Source organism: Hetaerina americana, unplaced genomic scaffold (assembly GCF_022747635.1).
Source record: "Hetaerina americana unplaced genomic scaffold, ioHetAmer1.1.p SCAF_3, whole genome shotgun sequence".
Lineage (NCBI taxonomy): Eukaryota > Metazoa > Arthropoda > Insecta > Odonata > Calopterygidae > Hetaerina > Hetaerina americana.
In genome coordinates this window covers 38,161,708-38,172,081 of record NW_027286874.1, presented here as the reverse complement: position 1 = coordinate 38,172,081, position 10,374 = coordinate 38,161,708, and positions in this window count along the sequence as shown.

The window sequence follows — 10,374 nt, the reverse complement described above, 5'->3', positions numbered from 1 at the left end:
ACGGCCGATACTAACAATGCATATGATTTGCAAATTCCCCCTAGAGATAAAGAGAACGGTAATGTATAAGTAAACTCTTGAGGGTAAACAAGATGTCGGAATCCCCCTTTTCGATTTTGCAGGCTGAAATGTGGATGCCAATTTAGAGGGTTTAAATACCGCTGTAGGGAAAAGATCATTCCCCTGTTTTATCATACTGGAACGAAATCTGTTTCCATCGGTTTATTTTTCGTTCATAGGAGCTTACACGGTTTGTCCCAAAATTAAGTAGAAGGAATCTGGAAAAAATTCATTGCTGATCAAAGTGTAAATTACTATAATTCTTCAAAATATCACCCTTGTGCATTGGCATACCGATGCCAGTGTCTGCCAGTCGCGGTAATTGGCCGTGAAGTCGTCGACGGGAGCTTCTTTCAGTCACCTCGTCATGGCAACTTTGACGTTATCTAGCGTTCCAAAATGGTTGCCTTTCAAGCTCCTTTCTAAATTGGAAACAAAAATAAGTCCGGCGGTTCTACATCGAGGCTGTAGGACGGCTGGGGCAGCGTTGCCAAGTTGTGCGCGGACATATACTCTTGTCACGAGGAAAGTACTGTGGGGTGGCGCGTTGTCGTGGTGCATTCTCGAGTTGGCAAAGGTCTTTTTCCTGACGCGTTGCACTCTTTTCCGCAGCATTTCCAATGACTTCCACGTTAAACTTACCCTTCACTATTGTCCCTAAGGCACAAACTCTTTGTGGGTGAAGTAGAAAAAGACGATGAGCTTATTTTTAATTATTTTTGGGACTAACCCTTAGTGAATAATCCTAGCATATGAGTGATTTAAGTAAATTCTTGACGTTTCTTTATCTGATAGTTTACATTCTACCTTTTGATACATTTTAAAATGTGATTTTTTTGCTTTTTTCTATCAATTATTCTCTGGAATCTGGTTGACTTACATACTCCAATCAAAGTCACGCCAAATCCAGTATTCATTAAACGGACTATTATAATAAGCTAATTTTTAAAATTAAATCCACAAATTTCCATTTTTTTGTACTTTATTTTTGACACAAAAATAGTTCGTGTACAATATTGCTCATTTAGGAAAAGCACACTGATTCGTATTACATTACACTCATTATTTTATTTGGTATATTTATTTTGCGACATGGCGTTGGAACAAGTAAATTGAAAATACTAGCTGCTATCAAGGAAAGGGTTGAACGTTAAACCATATTATATTGTGTCCACTAGTCATTAAATTTTAATCTTCGTCAAATATATGATTGAAAGATAATTTAATGTTTACAGAGATAAAAGTTCATCCTCTGGGAAACTAATAATAATCGAGAAGGTTAAGTGTCAAAGTAAAGACAATTTCGAAATACTTATATACCTGAATTTTGGACATAATTATATTGATTAATATTATTGATCTAGTTAACGCTACATCTACCCGGTAAGATTCCGCGGGAACGTACGGCAGGGAGCATTAAGTCACAAGTCATTAAGGGAAATAGCGATTTGGTCATGAACGTTCAGAAGACTGGCAGTAATTTATTTACGGGTCGTGTGAATGGTTTTAATTATTGATATATACAGTTGCCATCATTTCGTGGAGTCAAACATGTGTGTGAGATCAAGTAGAGAGGATAAAATTGGTAGGGGTGAACAAAGTTGGAACATTTTAGACTGAGGATAGAGGGAGATATTCTAGCAATGAATGATTACCGTATTTAACGAGGACAAATTAGTTCAAAGGGCGTCGAGGGGCTAGCTCACCGGTGATTTCCAATGTTGTATGTTCGAATCTCGCTCGATTCACATATTACAGGATTGCCCTTTTCTTTGTGCAAGAACATTTTGTAGTAAAATAACTTGTAGTATGTCTATTGCGCCTGTGATTAAGAATACAATCCAGGAAGAGAAATTTATCTGAAGTCCTTTGAGAAATGTTTTCAAAAGGGGAATATCTTGAACAAGTCTCTCGTTGAATGTCTTTCATTTATATCAACTTTCGTTACAGTACACATTTAAAGAATTGTATTATTTTGATTTATTCTCAACCGGTCAAACAGTTGAATACTTTTTCCGAAATTGAATTATTTATTTAATCACTAATTGTGGCAAAAGATTGGTTAAAATCGAAGGAAAATGATAAGTTATAATCTGAATGAAATAGTAATCCATTAATCTTGAATTAAATACGAAATATGATGAGACCATCTTTTTATTGAATTGCTATCTTAGGGAAACCAATCTCTCCCTCTCTCAGTGCGTTGAGAGTGAGTGGTGATATTTTTCCTCAGGTGGGTATGATTTTCATAATAAATTTGGAACTAAAAAATATCGCAGAGTACATATTACAGGATTAATATTGCATCACCAGAATCATCTATTGCATCACCAGAATATGAATCCGGTAGAATTCAGTCGACAGGAATCTTCCATTTGCATATTGAAAACACCAAGAGACGAATAAAGATAAAAATATAAAAATTGGTTCATATGATTCAAGCTGTAATTTTCGTTTTGTTTCAAAATGTTGATGACGATCAATTTTCAAGGCAAACTAAGGTGGGCAGAGAGTAACAATGTAATTGAGAAATTTTTCACGGCATTTGTTTTCTTTTTAACTTCCGTCATCTGTCAGCGTCAGTCACCCATGCTGTCAGGGATGTAATTCTGAGGGGTGAAACAGTGGCATATACTAATCAGTCACCTCGGTATACCGCATGCCCCACCAAGCGTTACCACGGTATGAAATTGATTAAAACTGTCGAGAGGTTGGAAAAAACCGGAAACGTAATCTCTGGGCAGGACACATTCTCTCTTTTCACCAGGTTTTTGGGGAGGGGGGTTGGATTGCATGATTTTGCCTTGAGTGCCCTTGTGCAATTGTCAAGCGGAAATTTACTCGGAAATATAAATAAGTCGAAACAAACTATTCCGTAACTAATTAATTATATAACTTAGATATCTCCCTTGGATTATTTATTGGTAGGTTTGGAATTGGATCTTTTAAGTAATTTTTCTTTCGAAGTTGTTTCTATCTTTTACAAATAACGTGAAAAACTGGGAGAGTGGAAGGGTCATCAAAAGCAGTCATAATCCAAAGATTGGTTTGATTAATCTCTCCGTTTGGTCATCGTGTTTGTTGATCATGCAATTAATTGATTCTTTTTTTGAGCATTAAATTACCCACGTTGCCCTCCCCTAAATCGGCCGGAATAATAATTAAATTTCCTCCGGAATAAAGTTTTACCGTCCCCAATTTGACCAAACTTTAAACCAGGGTGGCAGGGATACATGCCGCATTAGCTTTTATAAAAGTATTGGCTGATTGACATGCATATCAATAGCACAACATTTTCGCGTGAGGATATTTCAGTTAAGGTTAAAGGGAGTTTGCCCTGTTCTTTTTCATTTCCTGCTTTTCCTCCGGTCCAACCTTTTCTAAGAGAATAGAATTTAAGATGTTTCTTTGCAGATTGGCGGGAGGAAAAAAGGAAGAGGCATGGATAGAATAATGGAAACCATATTGGCCACTCATAATGGAAGTGCTGAGTTCGGTTTCCGTATATGACATTTGTGAATGGTGCTTTGGTCAGTTTTGGATACCTTTTTGAAAACACTCATATGGCCCTAGTTATTTCTTGTTCAAGAACTGGGTGCCCGATGACCTCGTGTGTGTCTATATATATGTATATAAATAACACATATAAATATATATATACATATATGTGTGTATATATATATATATATATATGTATGTATATAATATATATGTATGTATTTATTTATTTATTTGCATGGTAATATATATAAGGAAAATTGATAGGAACACATTTAAGGACAAACACAGGAGATGTGGAGAGGCGAAATCGAGCAGATCAAAAGTGCAACAATATTTCCTTGACCGGGTCTTGAAGCATGGATCTTAAAACTTGCCTCGCCGATGCTCTAGAGAAGTCACTGGTCATTTTCACCTCGCGTACATAAAGAAAACAAGTGAGCCTATCTCCTCAATAAGTTTCGGTACGTAATTATTAATGTCGGATTATCATCTGGAAACAAACCTAGTCTCGATGGAAATGTACAGTAATTTAGACACAGCACTATTTAAAGAAGAGGATATGCTTTTATTAGTATACCTACGCACTCATTTCTGATTATCTATAAGGAAATAACTCCTTCTGCCAGCCAACATTTCCCTCTCTTCTCCCACTACCTTGATCCCCCTTTTCGTCGCACCTCAGAATTCGACACTGCTAGTAAAAATATAATGGGGAAAATACTCAGCATTAATATATATTCCTATAATTAATAATGAGTTTACCGAAAGGTTATAGTTTGTGTAATGTCTGGAGAATCTTACAAAATGTATCAGTGTCAGAGGGAAACTTGATAAGTAGGACCTGGAAAATTACTGGATGGGTCTTAAAATTCGTGGAAAAGTGAGTCAATATTTCTTTCTGACAAATGACCCCTCTGTAGGATATTTTGGTTCGGTCGATGGCGCGTTATAACCTGATCCCTTGAAGTACTTGATACCTAAGCCTGCCACTTCTTGGAGACACGTCGATAAGAGTGCATACAATTTGCTCCCGATGGGACGTTAAAATAAGAACCTCTCACCCAGGGGATGGCAATGGCGTCTCGCCGGGTTTTTTTTCCACTCTTACTTCTCGCGCCCCTCCACTTTACCCCGTTCCCCGTCAAGCTCCCCATCCCCCGCCGATTTCCTATCCTTTCCCGAAACACCCACTTGTCCCGAATGGCTCAAATGATCCCAGCGGTGGGTCGTCTTTCACGATAAACGCTAGAGCATGCGAGACTACCTTACTGCTCGGTATTGGCCTAATTCTAATGAAATGAGCCAGTGTGGCACGTAGCTTTGCGTCGTTCCCCCGGGCGTCAATCGCACTTGGGATGCTTTCCACTCCACACCCGGCTGATGAAACTACGGAGAACAAATAGAACAGAAATAGCTTGCCACTCAGTGTAATCGAACCGGGGAAGTCTAAGTGGAAGGCCATTATCCATACGCGTAGCGTAGCAGTTGTTTCTCTTCTCAGAGGGGATTCTTTTATCGTAACCTCTTTGTCGCGATAGCCAGGGCTAGAGAGGGTTTTCTCTTGATTAATCTGACATACCAAAGTCTCTCAACTATATTTATTCAATATAACCACGGAATAGGCACAGAAAATATTTTGTAAGAATAAGATGGACGCGATGAAGTTACTGTCTTTCATTCTTTAATCCTTAAATTCAGCAGTGAACTTCATCAAAATACCCATTGGTTTCTGTTTTATGTTGCTCTGCATCAATCATTATTGAAATAATGAGGTATCTTCAAAATATAGAAGGTTAGAGATGTCGCCAAAGGCATTTAAAAATTTTAAGTCCGATATCTCGATGGTGTCGTGAAATTCTTAAAATTTTGAAATTTCCCATCCTACAATTTCTGCAATAATTATGATATTTAAAATTGTCAATCCAAGTGAGAAATTGAAGGAAAATATCTAAGCTCGTAAAAAATGACTATCCCGTTATATTGTGTGCTGGTAGGGCTGGATATACAAGGTATCTGAATCAGTATATACGATGTTTTCAGGCATAACTTTGTGGAAATCCATTATCACTTAATTAAAAATACCAATGTATCTTACTACTCAACTATATTCTGATAAAATGGAAAAAAGTGGGAGGGTACATTTTAAAATGTAGTAATTGTGACGCCACGTACGTGGGGTAGACCTGGAGATCCTTCCGAACGAGAGCGGAGGAACACAGGAGAAGCTTCCTTCACGGGAAACCATCAGACTCCCACTTTGCGAGTCATCTGCTGGAGGAGGGACATTCAAACGACTTCACCCCTGACGTCCTACAACTTGTCGAAAAAGGGAGTAAAATGGACGTATTGGAAGGGTTAGATATAAAAAGACAAGTGGAAAAAGGGCATATCCTTAATGGCATTGTTTTTAAAAGATATTCCCTACTGATGACACCTCTCTCTCATTTATAAAAATGCCTCGTGACCCCCAACCGTGAACCTTCCTGACCACCTTCATTCTCGTCGGACTTTACCCTCCCCACTCTCCACCGCCCTCCGCTCCTGCCTCCCTCACCATCCACACCAGCTTCAATCAATTCCAGCCACCCCTTACCACTTTCCCCTCTTCACCTCCATCATATATATACGTGTATAACCGACCGGTATGTCTAACTCTCTATCTGAGGAAGACGACGACGCGTCGCAACTAGTTGTACCGAATAAAATTGAAAGGAAAGATACATTGGTATTTTTACTTAAGTAATTGAATTAGCTTTGTTTCTAGTGTTTTTAGTTTGTATAATTAAGTGTGATTACGCGTGTTTCCTTTGATTGCAATTATTGGCGAATGTATTGGGAGATGTTACTTGGAGGTGTTTCTTAATTGGCATTGTTGAAACTGAAGCAAATTATTTCAAGTATGTATATTCTAAATTCCATTCTATTACATTGGAAGATCCATATTTTGACTGATTAAGACTCTTCTACCGACAATTGAAGGTGATATTTGACTCATTTTACTTAGAGACACATATGCACATGTCTGTGGTTTATAAAAATTAATTTCAATCGTAAAATAAATTAAAATTTGATTAATGTATCAATAATTTAATTGAATTCTATGGGTAATTCCAAGCTATAAATAACAAAATATAAGACGAATAGAACAGAAATGAATCCTGTACAAAGCGAGTTTTAAAATATATCTTGATTATTGTAGATGGGGAAGAATATTTACATACAGGTATACAAGGTGTGATCAAAAAATGACTGTGCTGATTTTATTCTGCGCAAACCGTTCAACGGATCGAAACGAGACACAGTACGCCATCTAGCGACACATCCGAACACGTTTACGTCGAGTCATTACGCAGCAGCAGCGGTATGTGTCTTAACCTGTTCGTCGCCGCGTGCAACGGAGGAATGAAGGAGCTAGAGGAAGAGCATGTGTGCGTGAAATTTTGTTTCAAACTTGGCAAAAGTGCTACGGAGACATTTGGAATGATTGATCAAGCCTTTGTAAATGAAACTATGAGTCGAAGCCAGTGTTTTGAGTGGTAAACTCGTTTTAAATCGGGCAGAACCTCGACAGATGAAGATTAGCGAACGGGGCGCGACAGACCCCGACAATGTCAAATTGGTAAAAGATTTGGTGGGGGCAAATCGCCGTTTAAGTGTCAGGGAGATAGCCGAGGAAGTGAAAATTAGATTTGCACCCAGGCAGTCAATTTCGACGGACATTTTGGGCATGATGCGCGTCGTATCAAAATTCGTCCCGCGGGTGCTGACTGATGAACAGAGACAAAAACGTGTGGACATTTGAGGGAACACCTGGATCGAGCCAATGCCGACCCAGAGTTTCTTAAAACCATCGTAACCGTTGACGAAACCTGGATTTACGGTTGTGACGCTGAGACTAAGGCCCAGTCTTCTCGGCGGAAAGGTCCTCATTCTCCGCGACCAAAGAAAGCTCGCCTGTCCCGGTCCAATGTGAAGGTCATGCTGGTGCGTTTCTTCGATTGGCGATGGCTGATCCATTACGAATACGATCCTCAAGGTGAAACCGTCAATTAAGATTTCTACTTTAAGGTTAAGAAGAGGCTGAGGGTCGCAGTGAGCCGAAAGAGGCCGGATACGTGGAGAAGCAATGCATGGAGTTTTCCCCACGATAACGCGCCGGCTCACACGGCGCTGCTGACCGTGACAGTTTTTCGCTTTACCGGAACTTCCGTGATCCCGCAACCACTCTTCTCTCCACACGTGGCTCCATCAGACTTTTTTTTTGTTTCCTAAGTTAAAATCAACCTTGAAAGGGCGTAGTTTCGACTCTATTGCGGATATTAAAACTAATTTTACGGCGGACCTGAAGAGGATCCCAAAGGCGGCTTACCAGGCAGGGTTCGAGAGCTGAGAGAAACGTTGACAAAGGTGTGTCGTCAGCCAAGGCATGTACTTTGAGGGCGACAATTTCGATTAAGCTGTATCCGTCGAGATAAACAAGTTATAAAATCAGTCCTGTCTTTTTTTGATCCAACCTTGTACTTTTGCAAGTGTCCGTGGGTCTCCCCCCTTTATCTCCGGATTGGTTTGATCTAGTGGTATACGGTTAACTACAATTAATTGAGACAAGTTTGTAGGATCTTATACTTGTGCATATAAAGATTGGAGTTTGAATACAGTATAAAATGAAACGTTTCCATACATTATGCGCGGTTTTTTATTTTTCTCAGAGAAAGGATTTTTTCTTCTTAAATTAAAAACCTAACCGAAATCATTTTTTTTGTATTCAACGATTAACATTTTATTTCATCTAATTATTCCATTATGATTTTGGAATGTTAAATGGTTGATAATTGGAAAAATATGTAATTAATTTTAAAATAAATAGTACATTCCGTGTTTTGTCCGTGAGCCCCTAAGGTTATCATTATTGTTGGCCCAAATTCAATGACTGCCATTTAACCTTTAAAAAAGGCAAGAGAATAACGTTAAAATTATCAATTCCGTTGATGACCACACGAAATTAATTCAGTCAATTTTGAATCTTGAGGATTTGGTTAATAATATCAGGACTTACATATCTGCCGACATTTCAATTTATTTTGAAATTTTCCTCAAGGCTAAATTCTCTAAACTTATAGTGAATTGTTTTAAAATAAATTATCTTTAAATATTATTAATAATTGTAAAATATTATTTTTGAAATTATTATAGTTTTCGAAGGAAGCTTATAGTTCAGGCATTTGAGATGTGGGTTTGAAGAAGGAATGGAGAGGAAAACAAACGAAGTGCTAGGCGTGTTGGGGGAGGAGAGAGGATTGTTGGATAAAATTCCAAGGAGGTAGGGAAAGTGAAAGCAAAGCATTTTAATTGGCAGTTGGATTTTGAAAACTGATACAGGGGTGGGTGTTAGGCAAGGAGAAGAAGGATAGACATGCTGGACTAAAAGAAACATTTAGAATTTAACGGTTCATCGTACAGTCTAATGTCGGGTTGCTTTCTTAGGAGAGGCCAAGAAAGTATCGCTTTGCATTTTGTGGCAGCCTATCTCAAACGGTTAACAACCTAATAATAATTATAAATAATGTACTTAAAAATGGTTGCAGTTTTGTTTTTGTATGTATTTTCTGCGTTTCTACATATTTATTCTGCATCAATTACATGTAGTTGATAGCACTTTTTAGCGGTTGTGGAGAATATAGAGCTCTGAGTACTGTTATTAACTAAATCCTCAAGGTTCAAAATCAGTGGAATAACGTTATTCATATCTATATTATGTTTAATTATCGAAACAACTGTGAGAGTAGTCAACATTGATAAATAACAGCGAATATTTACGTTATTAGCTCAATTCGCATTGAAAACGTTGATGGCATTTGAACCAATTTAGTTGTATTTACACTTCACCATGCGATTGAATTCATCTTACCTAAATTTTTAAGTTGAATAATTATATTGTTCGTCTATAAATGCTTGTCTCTGGTCCAATTAATATCGATTGGTGTTAATTAATATTTGATGTAAAATAAAGAAAGTTAAAAGCTTCTTGACTTCCACGAGTGTTTCACTCGAAGTGTCAAGTTTAAAATCATCTGGTAACAACCAGTCTGGCACATCTCATTTCTGACTGACATGACTATATTGCGTTCAGAACCTGAAATATCACCTACAAAGAGGAGAAATAATTGCAAAAAGTTTTAATAACACTCTTAATTATTAATAAAAATCGCAGGCATGTTAGTACGGATTTATTAAAATCGAATTGTGTTTTCAAAGCGGAATGTAATTAAAATCTCCTATATGCAATTAACTGAATGGAAAGAACGTTAACTCACAAGAAAACGTGTTCAAGAAGGTACCAGGGGGAAAATACAAACACAGAATAAACCTAATTGAGTAAAATTAGAAAATGTATCATGATATATATATATATATATATATATATATATATATATATATATAACGATTGTCCAGAAAAACTCATACGAGCGGCACAATAATGGGCTGATACAACATAACACAAATAGAAAAGAATAGACACATATAAAAGAACACTTACACGGTAAATTGTTCGAGCTTTCGGCCCTCTCAGGGGCCTTCTTCAAGAGAGACTCTCTTGAAGAAGGCCCCGGAGAGGGCCGAAAGCTCGAACAATTTACCGTGTAAGTGTTCTTTTATATGTGTCTATTCTTTTCTATTTGTGTTATGTTGTGTCAGCCCATTATATATATATATATATATATATATATATATATATATATATATATATATATATATTATTAGGTAATCTACCGATTAAGGTAGGTTTTGGATGGACACAGCTACTAGATAAAT